Here is a 10,135-nt window from a genome sequence, read left to right as displayed (position 1 = left end):
TGTAGGTCAGCCAGTGATTAATGAGGTGAAGAAAGGTTCACAGACTTCTAACAGCCAGATCTACTTGTAACTTGATACACCTGTTGCACTTTCTGCAGAAAAAGTGACAACAGTGTAGTCAATGTTCTTTTAAATAATGATTATTTTTCCCAATATAAATCTTCAAATAATTTTAAAAGATCGCCTGTAATCCCTCTACTCAGAGTTAATCATCGGTAATATTTTAAAAGTTGATTTTTAATTTTAAAGTCTACACATTCCCACTGTGAAAAATAAAAACAATGCAAAACATAAAGTAAAATAAAAGGAACACGCAGTTCCACTTCCTGGAGTTCACTACTGCTATTAATGCTTGACTGTAGCTTTATCTAGCCTTTTTTTTTTTTCCCCTATAAAACAACTGTTTGAAAAAAACACAAAATCAGTTGGGCGCAGTGGCTCACACCTATTACCCTATCACTTTGGGAGGCTGAGATGGGTGGATCACCTGAGGTCAGGAGTTCGAGACCAGCCTGGCCGACATGGTGAAACGCTGTTTCTACTAAATATACAAAAATCAGCAGGGCATGGTGGTGCATGCCTGTAATCCCAGCTACTCAGGAGGCTGAGGCAGGAGAATTGCCTGAACCCAGGAGGCGGAGGTTGCGGTGAGCCGAGATCGTGCCATTGCACTCCAGCCTGGGTAACGAGAGCGAAACTCCGTCCCCAAAAAAAAAAAAAAAAAGCATAAAATCTCAACAACAACAACAGAAACGGAAACAACAACAAAACATTCCACAAAGCCTAATAAGATTAACTATTTTTTTTAATCCTACTCTTTTGTTTATGAATGGCTAAATGGATTGTGTGGGGGATGTGCTTTCAACAGGCACACACCCTAAAATCACACAAATCCTGTCATGGATTTAGTACAGAGCAGACAGGGATAACTGTAGTGATGAGGACTCAGTACTCTATCAGTATTGTGTGGTTATTTACATGATGCCTGTGTTTTGTAAATGGCAAAAATAATACAGCTGAAAACAAGATTGTAACAGCCTTTGCAAGTTAATTGCTGAACTAAGTAAATAACACTGGACTCTCGAGTTCCTATTTCTGGTCTGTATTCCACTTTTTCTCATCACTGAGGATTGAGAGCTATATGGTGCTTTAAGTGACAGCTGTGAGAAATAAATAGTATGTGTGACTAGCAAGGGGAAGCCATCGAGTTTACCTGTCAAGATGGTCTATTCTCAAGCATATAGACTGTGTCTGAGTTCTTTTTTTTTTTTTTTTTGAGACGGAGTTTTGCTTTTGTTGCCCAGGCTGGAATGCAATGGCTCAATCTCGGCTCACTGTAACTTCTGCCTCATGGGTTCAAGTGAGTCTCCTGCCTCAGCCTTCCGAATAGCTGGGATTATAGGCATGTGCCACCACACCTGACCAATTTTGTGTTTTTAGTAGAGATGGGGTTTCTCCATGTTGGCCAGGTTGGTCTCCAACACACGACCTCAGGTGATCTGCCTGCCTTGGCCTCCCAAAGTGCTGGGATAAACAGGAGTGAGCCACCATGCCCAGCCAAGTTCTTTTCTTAAAAGATGCTTCAGGAATGCTTTCTTGAATCAGTTACAGGGCTGACCTAGGAAAAGCAGCCTTATCATTTCCTGGAGAAACAACTTACATTTGCAAAACATGTTAAAGAGATTAACATGTGAAGTGGACTCTGTATCTGCCTATTTACTTTCACGAGAGAGTGAAAGATATGGGCTCCACAGATCACACTGAGAATCTTACAAAATTTGTACTTGTATTCCTCTCTTACAACTCAGCTCTACCGCTGGATTTTGCTTTTTGGAAATATCTTTACCATTTACTCACCTTTGTCTTCCTATCGTCTAGCACAGGAGGGGACTGTGATTGCCTGCTACACTGCCGGATGAATAATGGATTAATTTGTACATTCATCAATTCATTCAATAGGCCTATGAGACTTTCTCCTTAGCAGGGCTTGCGTTAGAGCTAGGGATTCAGGAATGCACCACATGCTGTTAATTGGCCCTTATCATCCATTTCTAACTCCATCTATATTCTCCCCCGTATAGAATTAGCTGGAATGCTAAAAGCTACAGTTTCCAGAAGTTTTCATTCATTCATTCATTTTTTTTTTTTTTGAGACAGGTTTTCCCTATGTTGCCCAGGCCGAAGTGTAGTGGCATGATCATAGCGCACTATGGCCTCAAATTCCTGGATTCCAGTTATCCTCCTGCCTCAGTCTCCTGAGCAGCTGGGACTACTGGTGTCTAGTTTTTCCAGAAGTTTTAGCAGCAAGACTTCTAGATGCAACGAAGGTTCTGTCAATCAGGTAAATTCATGCAATATCTGGAAGACAAGACAGAAAGAAGACAGAGTCATTGTTCTTGTCATAGTTGTGGCTGGCTGGTTCTGGCAGATGTATCTGCATGGCCAAGTCCACATTTCACCGTCTGGACATCATTTTCTTGGATGTAGAGTAGCGCTGTGGTAGTAGCAGCAGTTTTTAGACCTAGGCATTACAATCATGGTCATATGACCTTGAAGCCAAAAGCTAGTGCCGTGCTTTTCAGTACTCTTGTAAATATCTAATCTCCTTTCACTTGAAATGCCTTGAGTGGTTTCTGTTTTCTATGCGGATCTTTTTCTGATAAAATAAATAAAGATGCAATCACCGCCCTTTAGAAACTTCCCATCTCTTAGGGGAGACAGACAATGCAACTTGAGTAGGAATATAAGCGGTACAAATGGACAAGGTGCTATGGGATGAAACAGTAAGAGCATAGAATGGGGAAGGGGCATTTCGGTTATTTATCACTGCATAGCAAACCACCTCCAAAACTTAGGGGTTGTCTCTCACATTTTGTGGATTAACTGGGTTCAGCTGGGCAGTTCTTTTGCTGGCTTCATGTCATTGCAGTCAGATGGTGGCTAGGGCTGGGGTTTTTTGGAGGCTCAACTGAGATGCTGGGATGCCTGGGTCTCTCTTCTCAGGTATTCTCAAGGTTTCTTTTCTCCATGCAATATCTTCCTGTGAGGACATCATGATATATATATATATTTTTTGAGACAGAGTTTTGCTCTTGTTGGCCAGGCTGGAGTGCAATGGCATGATCTTGGCTCACTGCAACCTCTGCCTCCCAGGGTCGAGTGATTCTCCTGCCTCAGCCTCTCAAGTAGCTGGGATTACAAGCATGTGCTACCATGCCTGGCTAATTTGCTGTTTTTAGTAGAGATGGGGTTTCTCCATGTTGGTCAGGCTGGTCTCGAACTCCCGACTTCAGGTGATCTGCCCTCCTCGGCCTCCCAAAGTTCTGGGATTACAGGCGTGAGCCACCGTGGCCAGCCTTTCTTTTTGTTTGTTTTTTAAACCTGGTGGTCTGGGATCCTCAAAGCACAAATGTGGAAAACATGAGGCCTTCTTCGATTTTAGGCTCAGGCTGGGCGTAGTGGCTCATGCCTGTAATGCCAACACTTTGAAAGGCCAAGGCAGGTGGATTGCTTGAGCTCAGGAGTTCGAGACCAGTCTAGGCAACATAGTGAGACCCTGGCTCAACAAAAAAGAAAAGAAAATTAGCTGGCCACGTTGGCATGTGCCTGTGGTCCCTGCTACTTGGGAGGCTGACATAGGAGGATCACTTGAGCCAGGGAGGTCAAGGCTTCAGTGAGCTGTGATTGCACCCTGTACTCTAGCCTGGGCAACAGAATGAAACTTTGTGTCAAAAAAAGGAAAAAAAAAAAAGGTACTAGGCCCAGAAGGGGCACAGCATCAGTTTTGCTGCAGTTTACTGGTTAAAGTGAGTTACAGGCTCAGCCCAGATTCAATGTGGGAGGGGAGGACATAAAGGTGTGGAAAACAAAAGGCACAATTTATTGGGGCCATCTTAGAAGGTAGACACCACAGAGGGGCACAGGGAGGTTTGGGAAGTTTCATGGAGAACGTGAAATGTTGGTTCCATGGTTGCATGCTAACAGACTTTACAGAGGACCCAGAGCCCAGCCCAGACCCTAGCACAGGTACATTATAAGAGAAGGCAGGACAGAAGAAAAGAAGGCAGGAGGGCAGACACAGGAAGTATAAGCTGGTAGGCCCTTCCAGTCAGAGGCACTAAGCAGGGGTGTCCAATCTTTTGACTTCCCTAGGCCACTTTGGAAGAAGAATAATCGTCCTGCGCTACACATAAAACACTAACACTAACGATAGCTGATGACCTAAAAAAGATAATTGCAAAAAAATCTCATAATGTTATAAGAAAGTTCACAAATTTGTGTTGGGCCATATCCAAAGCTGTCCTGGGCCAGATGTGCACACAGCCAAGGGTTAGACAAGCTTGCACTAAGATATCAAGAAGTAACTGCAAAATGCAGCTACCAGCCCCAGGGCTGAGGCAACGGAATGAAAAGGTTGTAAATATGAAAACGTAGAAGCTTGAAGGAGGGGCTTTGCAGAGCTGGGACTCACACCTCTGAGAAGGGGTTGCTGGCCAACTGGTGTCGATATCTTTGAGGGGGTGCAGATTCTGAAGAAACCGCAAACCAGATTATACTGCTGCTAATTAAATACATTGCAACTACCATGAGAAGCATGGTCTGGATTGCAACTGAAGTGAACTGGAAGCAGAAAGGAAGAAACAAATCCTTCCACCCGCTTTGCACCTTGAAGCCTCTCTTCTGGCCCACGCTAAGTAGCAGAGCCTGACTAATAGCTCATTGCTGGAGGAGAATGTGGTTTTCAGCGTCTCAGCTCACCTCCAGCATCACAAAGCATACTTTGGAAGACTGACTCTGGGGCTGAGATTAAGCGTTTAAAAATCATACATTGTTTGAAAAGTACTTAACATGAGTTTTACACTGGCTCTCAGTCTCTCTCTCTCTCCTAGCTCAACTTTGCTCTTTCCAAAATAGATTTGAGTTGGTGTCTAATAAAAGCACATGATGAATAGGATATTAAAAACAATGAAACAGAAAAACGACAAACATTTAACACAGATAAAATGAAGATCATACCATTCCAAGCAGTGCTTTTAAAGCAGTGTTTTCAAAATTTTGTATGGCAGCCAAAGTCAAAATATATTTTATATTTTTGATCTGTTAGGCATGCACACGTATAACTGAAAAAAGTTAAATGAAGCCATCTTCATCCTCACTGTGCTTAATGCACTCTGATATTTTCTATTGTGTTTTATCTAATTAAAGAAAATCTGGTAATAACCCACTAAGTTGATTTTAATGGCTAATCAGTTGCAACCCACTGTTTGAAAAACACTGACTTAGAGGAAGGGAAGGTCCAATGTTTCATACATTTTATATAAATGTGTAAATGTTATATAAGTTTTAATTCTATAAATATATGTATAGGACTCTTTTTCATCTCAAAAAATACCTTTCGCATACCTTATTTTATTTAACCCTCACAACAATCCTATGAGGTTGGTATTTCTCCCAATTGGCTAATAAGAAAACAGAGGGTCAGGCTGGGTGTCGTGGCTCATGCTTATAATCTCAGCACTTTGGGAGGTTGAGGTCAGCGGTTTGAGACCAGCCTGGCTGTTATGGTGATACCCCATCTCTACTAAAAAATAGAAAAATTAGCTGGGCATAGTGCTGGAGGCCTGTAATTCCAGCTAGCCCATTGCTGAAGGAGAAGGTTGTTTTCAGCACCTCAGCTCACCTACAGCATCACAGAGCATACTATGGAAGACTGAGGCAGGAAAATCACTTGAATCCAGGAGGCTGAGGTTTCAGTGAGCTGAGATCGCGCCACTGCACTTCAGCCTGACAACGGAGGAAGACTCCACCTGAAAAAAAAAAAAAAAAGAAAATAGAAAACAGATACTAAGTCATCTGCCCTAGTTGGGAAGGGGCATGAATGGTCAATGCAGAACTGGAAGCCAATGTTTCTGATTGAAAATCTCAGCCTTTCTCAATAGGCTAGGCCAGGATGAGACATATAGTTGTGTTAATTGAATACTAACTTTAGTTCAGAGCTGTCTGATAGACAAGGCAAACACTGGGTGTTGTATAATGCTTATTGTTTGATGAAAGCATACAAGTTTGTCTGAACAAATTTCCTTCTAGAATTAAATACCAGGACATGGGCTTCGTGTATGGCTATTGTATAATAATGAGTATTGTTTTCATCAGTGGCTTTTCAGGAAACACCATATTATTATGACTTTTTTTTTTTTTTTTTTTGAGACAGAGTCTTGCTCTGTTGCCTAGACTGGAGTGCAATGGCACTATCTCGGCTCACAGCAACCTCAGCCTCCAGGGTTCAAGCTATTCTCCTGCCTCAGCCTCCCAAGTAGCTGGGATTACAGGCATGCGCCACCACACCTGGCTAATTTTTGTATTTTTAGTAGAGATGGGGTTTCACCATGTTGGCCAGGCTAGTCTCAAATTTCTGACCTCAAATGATCCGCCACCCTCAGCCTCCCAAAGTGCTGGGATTACAGGCGAGAGCCACCACGCCGGACCTATTGTGACAATTTTTTATACAGACCCCTAGTAATAGATGCGGAGGCTGCTAGTTGTCCCCAGTAGCCACTGGACCCTTCTCTTTTTAGTGATGTACTTTCTCCAGTTTTTCATTAGACAAATGGTTGTGCAGAATAAAGGCTACGTGTTCCCACCTGTTGTGCAGCTAGGTGTTTTCATGCAGCTAAGTTCTGCGAATAAGGTGTAAGCAGGCGTGGTGTAACTTCCAAAAGTGTCATTAAAGTAAAGGAGACTATATTCACTTTCTATTGCTGCAATTACAAATCACCACAAACGTAGCAGCTAAACACAACATGAAATTTATTATTTCACTGTTTCTGTCAGTCAAAGGCCCCCTTGGCTCGGCAGTTTCTCTGGTCCAGTGTTGGAGAGGCCAGGTCCTTGTGGCTGCCCCCAGTTTCCTTGCTGGTTGTCACTGGGGGTGGTCCTTAGCTTCTACCAGCCTCTCTTGGGTCCTTGTCAATGAACCCCCTCATCCCAGAGCCATCAATGTCTCAGTAAATCCTCCTCACATTTGGAATCTCTTTAACGTTTCCTTCTGCTGTAGGTCTTGAATTCTAACTAGAGAAAGTTATTTGCTTTCAAGGGCTTGTATGATTAGAATGGGCCTAGGAGAATAATCTCTTCATTTAAATACCTAACCTAATTACATCTGTAAAACTCCCTTTGCCTTGTAAGGGAACATAGACCCAGGTTTCAGGAATTGCAACATGGACACCTTTCAATTTTTCAGGGACCATTATTCTGTCTACCATAGAAGCATATTCTTCTGATTTTTGTCTCTCCTTTCCTACTGCTGAGAAAGTGAGCATAATGGCTGGAGTGCTCTAAGGGACTAGGGATGTCCGTAACATAGGGATGGCAAAATAGAAGGTCAAAGCAGCCTGGGGCCCATATATATAGACACATAGTTAAAATAAAAATCTGGTAACAACCCACTAAATTGACTTTTTTTTCTTTCTTTCTTTCTTTCTTTTTTTTTTTTTTTTTTTTTTAGTGAGATGGAGTCTCCCTCTGTCACTCAGGCTGGAGTGCAGTGGCATGATCTCGGCTTATTGCAACCTCCACCTCCTGGTTTCAAGTGATTCTCCTGCCTCAGTCTCCTGAGTATATGGGATTACAGGTGCATGACACTAAGCCCAGGTAATTTTTTTTCGTATTTTTAGTAGAGATAGGGTTTCACTGTGTTGGCCAGGCTGGTCTTGAACTCCTGACCTCAAGTGATCTACCTGCCTCAGCTTCCCAAAGTGCTGGAATTACAGGTATGAGCCTAAACTGACTTACTGACTAATCGGTTGCAACCTACTGTTTGAAAATATATAATATATATGTAAATAATGTATATTACTATTAAATAATGTATATTACTACTAATCAATACAGTAACATCTAAGGAAATGACTTATTAAGAAGGTCTTGGAACAATCTCCTATTCTTGGTGGAGGGTGGGGAATAGAGATCCCTAAAAAAAAATCTACTTTGTCAAGAGACTTTCTATCTTTGGTCATCAGACTATCCTTAAATTGACTGAAACGTATGTGCCTTTCAACTAGTAAAGCTAGTTGCAGTTGGGCAACAATGCTGTTGGATGTGTGACCTCAGTGCAGCCGGTTTTTGCCTCTGTGCTTTATACAGGTGGTGGTTTATTTTTGCACATACCTGGTCAGCTTCAATGTGACTTTGCAGTCCAGGCGTTCTTTTGTGAAGAGCCAGGACAAGACCTAGCTGTCCCCATCTGAGGGAGGACTCCAGGGCAAAGGGCATACATCCAATTTGTGTGGCTGTTGTTGCCCGTCCCCCACCCCCCCCCGTGGCCCATTGAGCAATGTGCTGTCTGTGATTTAGTAGGACAAGAAAGGCCTCAGCTTCTGGAAAAACCTCAGCCAGGTGAGGAGGCGCTCACCTGAAATCCCAGCCACAGGAGGCCAAGGCAAGGGGATTGCTCAAGCCCGGGAGTTTGAGACTAGCCTGGGAAACTTAGCAAGACCCCATCTCTAAAAAAAAATTAAAATTAGCTGGGTTTGGTGGCACATGCCTGTATTCTCAGCTATTTGTGGGGCTGAGGTGGGAGGGTTGCTTGAGCCCAGGAGTTTGAGGCTGTGATGAGATCATCGGACCACACCACTGCACTCAAGCCTGGGCAACAGAGTGAGACCTTGTGTCTAATAAATAAAAATAAAGGGCTCCACTTGCCCAAGCACGTGCTCTTCACATACATTATCATATGTAACCTTCACAATAGTCACAGGAGATGGGGTTATCCTAAATTCACAGGAGAATTAGGGATTAGACGGGCTCAAATAGATTAAGTTATCTGCCTTAGTTCAGAAGGGCAGTAAATAGGGAACACAAAACTGGAAGCTAAACCCCACCCAAGGTAGTGAGAAACCGCACTTTCGATTTGCACGTTTGGCCAGGGATTGTTCCTTTTCTCCTCCATTCGACTGGAGGACAAAGGGTAGCGTGAACAATGGCTTGTGCTTTATACAATGTCTGTTTGTGTTGCTGTGGAAAGGCCCACTCATCCACAGGAGAAATTATCCACTTTCCTGTCCTTCTGGCCTAGAAACATAGTCTTTCAATGTTAAATCAAAATTAATCGTGCATTAATTGATTGCAATAAATCCAATTCTATGATTTTATTTATTTATTTATTATTTTTTGAGACGGAGTCACTCTTGTCGCCCAGACTGGAGTGCAGTGGCGCGATCTTGGCTCACTGCAGCCACCCCAGGTTAGAGCAATTCTCCTGCCTCAGCCTTCCTACTGGCAGGGACTATAGGTGCTCGCCACCAAACCTGGCTAATTTTTGTATTTTTAGTAGAGAAAGGGTTTCACCATGTTGTTCAGGCTGGTCCCGAACTCCTGACCTCAAATGATGTGCTCACCTTCGCTTCCCAAAGTGCTGGGATTGCAGGTGTGAGCCACCACCCTGGCCAATTTTTTTTTATTTCTTAGAGATTATTTTGCACATTAAAAAAATGCTTTATTTAGAGACAAGGTCTTGCTCTGCTACCCAGGCTGGAGTGCAGTGGCACAATCATAGCTCACTGCAATCATAGTCCTAAATTCTTACGCTCAAGTAATTCTCTCTCCTTGGCCTCTCAAAGTGCTGGGATTACAGGCATGAGCCACCTTGCCTGACCCTATTTTGTACATTTTATTGGGTTTCTAGAACTATGAAGTGGAAATAATTCAATGTAATATGCTGATTTCAAATTGGCAGTATTTCCAGACAGATTTAGAAGTGTGAAACTTCTGAGTTTTCTAGAGCATATGTAAATAAGAGAAATAACTTTTCAAAATGTCATACCTTTGGAAATCAGGCTTATAGAGAATTCTGAAAGAAGAAAGATAGAATTTATTTAATGATGTAAATAATTCACAGCAAAAATATTTTTACACCTTTTTTCCCCCCTGAGATGAAGTCTCACTCTATCACCCAGGCTGGAACGCAGTGGCGTGATCTGGGCTCACTGCAACCTTCACCTCCTGGGTTCAAGCAATTCTCTGCTTCAGCCTCCTGAGTAGCTGGAGTTACAGGCACCTGCCACCACACCAGGCTATTTTCTTTTTAGTATTTTTTTCTTTTCTCTCCCTTCCTTCCTTCCTTCCTTCCTTCCTTCCT

The sequence above is a fragment of the Sapajus apella genome, unplaced genomic scaffold, assembly GCF_009761245.1.
Source record: "Sapajus apella isolate SASKATOON/1434 unplaced genomic scaffold, GSC_monkey_1.0 scaffold32, whole genome shotgun sequence".
In the NCBI taxonomy this organism is placed as follows: Eukaryota; Metazoa; Chordata; class Mammalia; order Primates; family Cebidae; genus Sapajus; species Sapajus apella.
The sequence above is the reverse complement of the archived record's forward strand: the minus strand, read 5'-3'. Positions refer to the sequence as shown.